Raw genomic sequence first — 6,278 nt, 5'->3', positions numbered from 1 at the left:
TGTGAATTTGATTTGGTGATATTTAAAATAAATATTATTTAGATTTAGATTCTTAGTTGTTATACTTTCATTTGGATTTAGTATTTCTAACTATTGTTTTTTCTTTTTGGGTACTTATAAAATAGGAGTATTTTGGTTTTTGTACTTAACCATTATTTTTATTTTCTATTTTGTTATTTGACAAATTTTTATTTTTAATAAGGATACCTGCAATGACAATGACTAGACTGTCAAGTCAACAATTTTTAAATGATATGAACTTAATGACATGACCCTCCATTAGTCATAACTCACATCATCCATTAACAATTTTTCCCAAATGTCAAATAATTATTTCAAAAATAAAAATTTGTCAAGTATCACAATCTATATCCTATATTATAAAAGAGAAGTATAGGAAAATTACTGGTGTGCCCATGCTTGAAAATTAGACAGTTGTCCCTTTTAATGGTTTTTTTGGTCGTTTTGGGTGTCCAATTCCCACTCCTCTGGTTGTGCCACGTGCTTGTTGAGTAATTCAATTTTCACTGTTTTGTTGTGCCACGTGCTTTGCTCCTTAAAGCTTTCCGGTGGGGTTGCTTCATTTGTTGACACTGGTTCTTCTGCATTGTGTTACCTTTTTTCCCTCATTTTGCACCTTTTTTTTTACTGACCTTTGTTAGTTTTTTAGTTTGGCTTTCCTGTGTTTTTCGATTTGGTTGCGAGAAGTGAAGGTTGTTCGCTTTGGTTGCCGGCGGTGAAGGTGGTTCTTTTGCCTTTTATTTGTTCGCGTTTATGCATTCTTATCCTTTTCCCCACTGTTTTCTTCACTTTGTTTATTCACATAGCCAAGGTTTAATTTTTATTGAGCATTCTTATGTTTTTCCCCACTGCTTTCTTCACTTTGTTTATTCACATAGCCAAGGTTTAATTTTTATTGACTGATACGCATGTGTGGCTCTTACTTTGGTGTTTATTGTTACTTTTTTTTGTTGTTTTTGGGTTTACAAAGTTTCTTGCGAACGCATGTAGGAAAATATTGTTTCCTATTTTTGGGTGTTTCTTTCATGTTCTGTGATTCTTTGTTATATGTTTTTTTGGGCGGGGTTTTTCCTGGGTTTTTTAATCTAACCTTCTTTCCTTAAATTTTACAATCTTAGATAGTATTTTACTCATGGTGATAGAGGGTGCAAAATAATTTTAAATCAAATAGAAATTGTGAGAGAAAGAGAAAGCCCAGACCAAAGAAGCTGAGGAAGAGAGAGAAACACCAAAGATGGGTCTTTGCTTTGGTTGCTTCAACGTAGACAAACATATCTCGATTAAATATGCTTTTGCCCTGCTTTTTTTAGTACTTTAATTAATTTTTACCCTTCTTTATATTGCGGTGAAAATTCAGCTATATTCTCTTTGAAAAATTAGCTAATATCGGCAGCATAAATAAATGTAAAGAATTTCTATGGTTTTGTTATTGCAAAAAGTGGCAGAATGTGGGAGGCAACCCAGTACTAGGTAGTGCGCCAATGACATGTTGGAGTGGCCACTGAGGCGCATTTAAAAAATTACTGCACAAACCCGTATTGCAAGTAGTTGCACTCAATTATTAGCTCATAGTCGTCAAGGGATTTCCATGGGGAGGATTACCTATCAAGAGGGTAAAGTGGCTTCAGGGAATTCTGAATTTCTATTGTTTTATTACATGCTACAGTTTTCTGAACACTAAGTAGTTATATTTCAATTCAAAATGGATTCTTTTAACGCATAAAGTTATGATGCTTCTTTAGAAGCATTTCTCTTGACCATGTGCTTCAAACCTTGGATATATCCAGGTGCATGGAGGATGCAAATCTCAACTATGCTGAGTCCAACAGTTATGTGTGGCTGGGGTTGCTGATTAGTGTTTTTTTTTTTATTTTTTTAAATTTCTTTTAATGGAAAGAAATTGTGTATTTTTCTTGGTATTTTTCTTTGGGTAGCAAATAATGAATATAATATAAATTTTTATTTTCTGGTTTGTATGAAGCAGGGGGTGCTTGATATATCCGATTATGGGGATGTGTACTAGCTGGGATTTGGATTCGGACATGATAAGCCTCCAACCAGTGCTTTGGTGAAGAAAGAATTTCAACACAATCATCTATCCTTTGAGCCCTCACGAGGTACACAAATACAATAATAATATCTAACTACAAAAGAAATAAAAAGGACATGCTAATGCCATGCTATGTTGCATGTAGTGCCAAAAAAACTTGTTTAACTCAGTTTGTCACTTTCTAGGTGCATTAGAGCGTAGGGTACCCCACATGACATGCTTTGCCCTATTGTTAATTTCATCCTCTGCTTTTGCTATATGTAGGACCATTTATGGTAATTTTAAAAAATATTCTCTTTTTTCCTAGCCAGTGTTTATGCTCATGTGTTGTTGTCATACCCTAATTTCATCCGGGGACCATTGTTTGATGGCATGCAACCTTTGTTTGACCGCTTCGAGGTACTTGGCACCCTTTGTTGCACGATACGTGAAGTTCCAAGACATGCCGGAAATCAAAAGGAAGCATTGTTACGCAATCCGTGAAATTTCGTAACATGCCGAAAATCAAAAGGAAGTATTGTTACGCAATCCGTGAGTTTCTGTAACATTCCGAAAGCTAAAAAAGGAGTAATTACATGACTCGTAAGGTTCTGTAACCTTATGGAAAGAAAACAAGTATCGTTACGAAATTCGTAAAGTTTCGTAACATTACGGAAAAAGAATCACCAAAAAAGCAAAGAGCGGTGTATTTAGTAAAAAATGGGGTGCAAATAGCAACCAGGCCCACTTGGGCCTTCCAGGATGTTCCTCCAGAAGGCGGTTGCTTCTGGAGGAAGCAACCTGGCTCGCCTGGGCAAGCTGGGTGGCAAGCTCCTCCCTTATTTTCCTATAAATAGAGGGAGGAGTGAAGGAGAAAGGGGTTCAGCCCTTCTGGTACTTCGTAATCACTTAAAATTAGTGAGGAAAATTGTTTTCGTGAAGAAATCCAAGCCGAGGCGCTTCCGTAACGTTTCCGTGGGTGATTTCGCGAAGATTTTCAACCGTTCTTCGTCGTTCGTCGTTCGTCGTTCGTTCTTCGTCGTTCTTCGGTCTTCAACCGGTAAGTTCCCGAAATCGAACTTTTCAATTCATTCTATGTACCCTTAGTGGTCCCCACTTGTTTCGTGTGCTTTTATTTTTATTTCATTTACTTTCCGTACCCCCTTTTGACGTACTTTAGTCATTTACTTAAGTCATTTTCTCGCCTAATCAAAAAATAAAATAAATTTCCACCGATCATTTGAATTGTAATATCCGTTAATTTCTGTTAAAATGAAATCCGACCGTTCGGTCATGCTGTAACCACGTTGGAAACCAAAAAGATATAAAATAATAATATAATAATAAAAAAATATCTTTTAGTAAAATAAACCAAAAAAAATCAATCGGACGTTTCTCTTTGGGATTTCTCTTTCTTGATTGAATTGACTAATAACTAAAGTGAAACTAAGGCTAAAATCAACTCGCAAAGTCAAGCTCGTCCGCAAAAAATCACTAAAAAGGATTTTAAGGTTCGATACCTCAGGTTTTCTCACTAAGTAAAAATGGGTCATTTTAAGGTCCAACGCCTTAAAAGGACCTCCTTCCAAGTAAAAAGAATCGCTTGATTTCCCCTTTAGAAAGAACTACGTAGGTCTGATTTCCTCTTCGATGGAGGGTGCGTAGGAGCAAGAGCCCCGCTTTTGTCGACCTCAAAAATAAAAAAGGAAATAAAAGTTTAGATACACAATTTCACACAATTCTAATTTAAGGCTGTTGTCCTTTGGGACAAACGTGAGAGGTGCTAATACCTTCCTCAAACGTAAATACAACTCCCGAATCTGGAATATTCTTCATGACTGGTTTCCTTCGATTTTTCCGACGTTTTCCACAAATAAACGTTGGTGGCGACTCCGCGCATTTTCCTCCTTTGGAAGACGCACCCGTGAGCCTTGCCTCGCTCGCCCGCAAAAGGGTAGGTTGCGACAGTTGTATTCTTAAGTCATTGATGTTTAGCTTTCCAATTCTTTTTTTTTCATGGCTAGTGTTTATGCTCATTGGCTCTTCAATGTGTTGTTTCTTGACCCTTTGCATTAGGATTAGTCAGTTCTATTTCTCGACGGAGGCAAGGGATATAACTCAGCGGTAGAGTGTCACCTTGACGTGGTGGAAGTTATAAGTTCGAGCCTGATTATCCCTAAACCCAATGTAAGTTTTTCTATTTGTATGTCGTGATCGAATAATAATTGAGAATGGAGAAATATCTGAAACTCTATAGCTACCATTACCTGATAAATGGATTCGCCGTGCTGGTTACCCAACAACAGGTATGACAGTAGTTTTCATCGTCATGGTTGTATCATTTAAGAAAATTATGATTAGTTACATTGTATAGTGTGTAGTTGTTTCTTTATATTGATGATTTGGTTTCACCTATCGGTGCCTGACCATGTTTAAGCACTATTAACTTTTTTGTTTAATTTATTGCAAGTAAAAGTATTCTTACCCTTTGAAATTGCTTAATCATGAAGGCAGAGAAACTATCAAGGAGCAGTGAAGTGTCCAATGTGGTTTTGGATTTTTTTGTAAGGACTGCGACTATGCATACACCACAGTTTTTGGGTCTGCCATAGGGAGCATGGTTTCAAGATGGTGGGTTCGAGACTGCTAGAGAAGGAGTTGTTATAGGGTTCGTTGAGAACTTTTGTGTTGTTAGACATGACTTTTCGATGGGGAAAAAGGAATGGGGTTTGTAATGGCAACTAGGGGGTCCTAGAGGCCTTCTTTTTTCCTTTGGAGTTTAGATGGAGTTGGTTAGGTTCATAATGTGGTTCCTCATGGTTTATGGAACATGCATAAATGCTTTCTTCTATGTTTTAGAATGTCTTTGAAGAGATTGTGGCTAAAAGTTTGTATTCTTTATTTTTTTCTCAGATGTTTAGGAATGATTTCCTTGAAGACAAGCTAAAACCTTTCCTCAAATCAGATCTTGAACCATGAAGACAAACTCTAAAAGCTGAGTTCAGATCACATCAATGGCAAGGAGCTATAAAACTTTCTTCCTTTATTTACTGCAGTTAAACTCTGCGATCAATGGATTTAAGTGTTTGGTTGAGTTATTCTGTTAATTCTAATTAAACACATTTTGTAAGTTTTGGATTATTCAAGGGATGTGAAGTCTTTATGCAGCAAAAAGACTCCAAAATGAGTTTGGCAACTGGGTTGCTAAGGCTATATATGAAATAATTTTTTTTAATTAGCATAAGGTTATCTATTTTTTTTTATCAGCTGTGATTTTCTTGATTAAAGTTCTTTTTTTCTTGCAATTTTTATGATAACCTTAGATTGTTTCCTACATCATTCAGTATTGCTGGATTGTTTCTTACATCATTCAGTATTTCTGTCTTGACCATAGTTACTACATAGTATGTAGTAACTTGAAGTATCAAATTAGACATACACATGAAATTTCAAACTGGGTCAAAAAACAAAATAAAATTTATCAATTGCATACTGATAGAACTAAAAAGCCTTTCTTGCATCTGCCAATTCTAGGCAGATGTTAAATGCATTTCGTCCATAAGAATTAATTCTTCCACTTTCCAGCTGTTTGGAGAGTTTAATCCTCCCTCAACAATTCAATTTTTCCTTTGAACCTAGAATCATCACATTATTTCATTACATCTGAAACAAGATGTAGATGCATGATACATGCTTTATATTCATATATATTTGACATATCTGTGCACGGTGAAGAGTTTGCCATTGGAATTGCATGGTTTTTAACCAGACTATTATTAACCAAAATACATACAACTCATGGCAGACTGCTTGTGTAATTTATTCATTCTTTTCTTCATCTCCGAAGCATGTTTTCATTTTATATTATTAGCTTTAATTCAATCATCATTCTAACTTGAACAATTGAAGCATTAATCCCTCGCCCTTATACGTGTACACACACTGAATATCTCAAAAGGGGTGTGGCTGTTACTTTCAATAATATAAAGCCAAAAAGGATCATGTCATGTGATTATGTTTTCAATGGAAGAGCCAATTTAAATCCAGCAAATAATATCTTTGATTAATTAATTTAGAGAAAACAATAAGCTTTTTTGTTCTTTTTCTTACCTGGCCATGCCAGTTGCACATAATCAATAGAATAAACTAAGAATCCAATTGAACAAACAGAAAAGAAAAAAACTGAGGTATAATAAAACTTTTAATACAAGTAGTATTACAAAAGCAG

The 6,278-nt window shown here is 35.5% G+C and overlaps 1 long non-coding RNA gene across 3 annotated transcripts; it reads left to right on the top strand.

The window, feature by feature from the left end:
- The first annotated feature begins 425 nt into the window (after window positions 1-425).
- LOC102660208 (uncharacterized) lies at window positions 426-5,285 on the top strand. 3 transcript variants are annotated; one of them, XR_005889841.1, is made up of 3 exons: window positions 426-742; window positions 2,006-2,138; window positions 4,561-5,285. It is a non-coding gene; the product is annotated as an uncharacterized lncRNA (long non-coding RNA). The 3 variants fall into 3 exon arrangements; XR_005889843.1 differs by lacking the exons at window positions 426-742; window positions 2,006-2,138 and adding exons at window positions 3,945-4,004; window positions 4,127-4,356; XR_005889842.1 differs by lacking the exons at window positions 426-742; window positions 2,006-2,138 and adding an exon at window positions 4,012-4,356.
- The last annotated feature ends 993 nt before the right edge of the window (window positions 5,286-6,278 follow it).

Source organism: Glycine max, chromosome 19 (assembly GCF_000004515.6).
Source record: "Glycine max cultivar Williams 82 chromosome 19, Glycine_max_v4.0, whole genome shotgun sequence".
NCBI lineage: Eukaryota > Viridiplantae > Streptophyta > Magnoliopsida > Fabales > Fabaceae > Glycine > Glycine max.
Note: the sequence above shows the minus strand (reverse complement) of the source record. Positions and strands in the feature narration are given on the sequence as shown.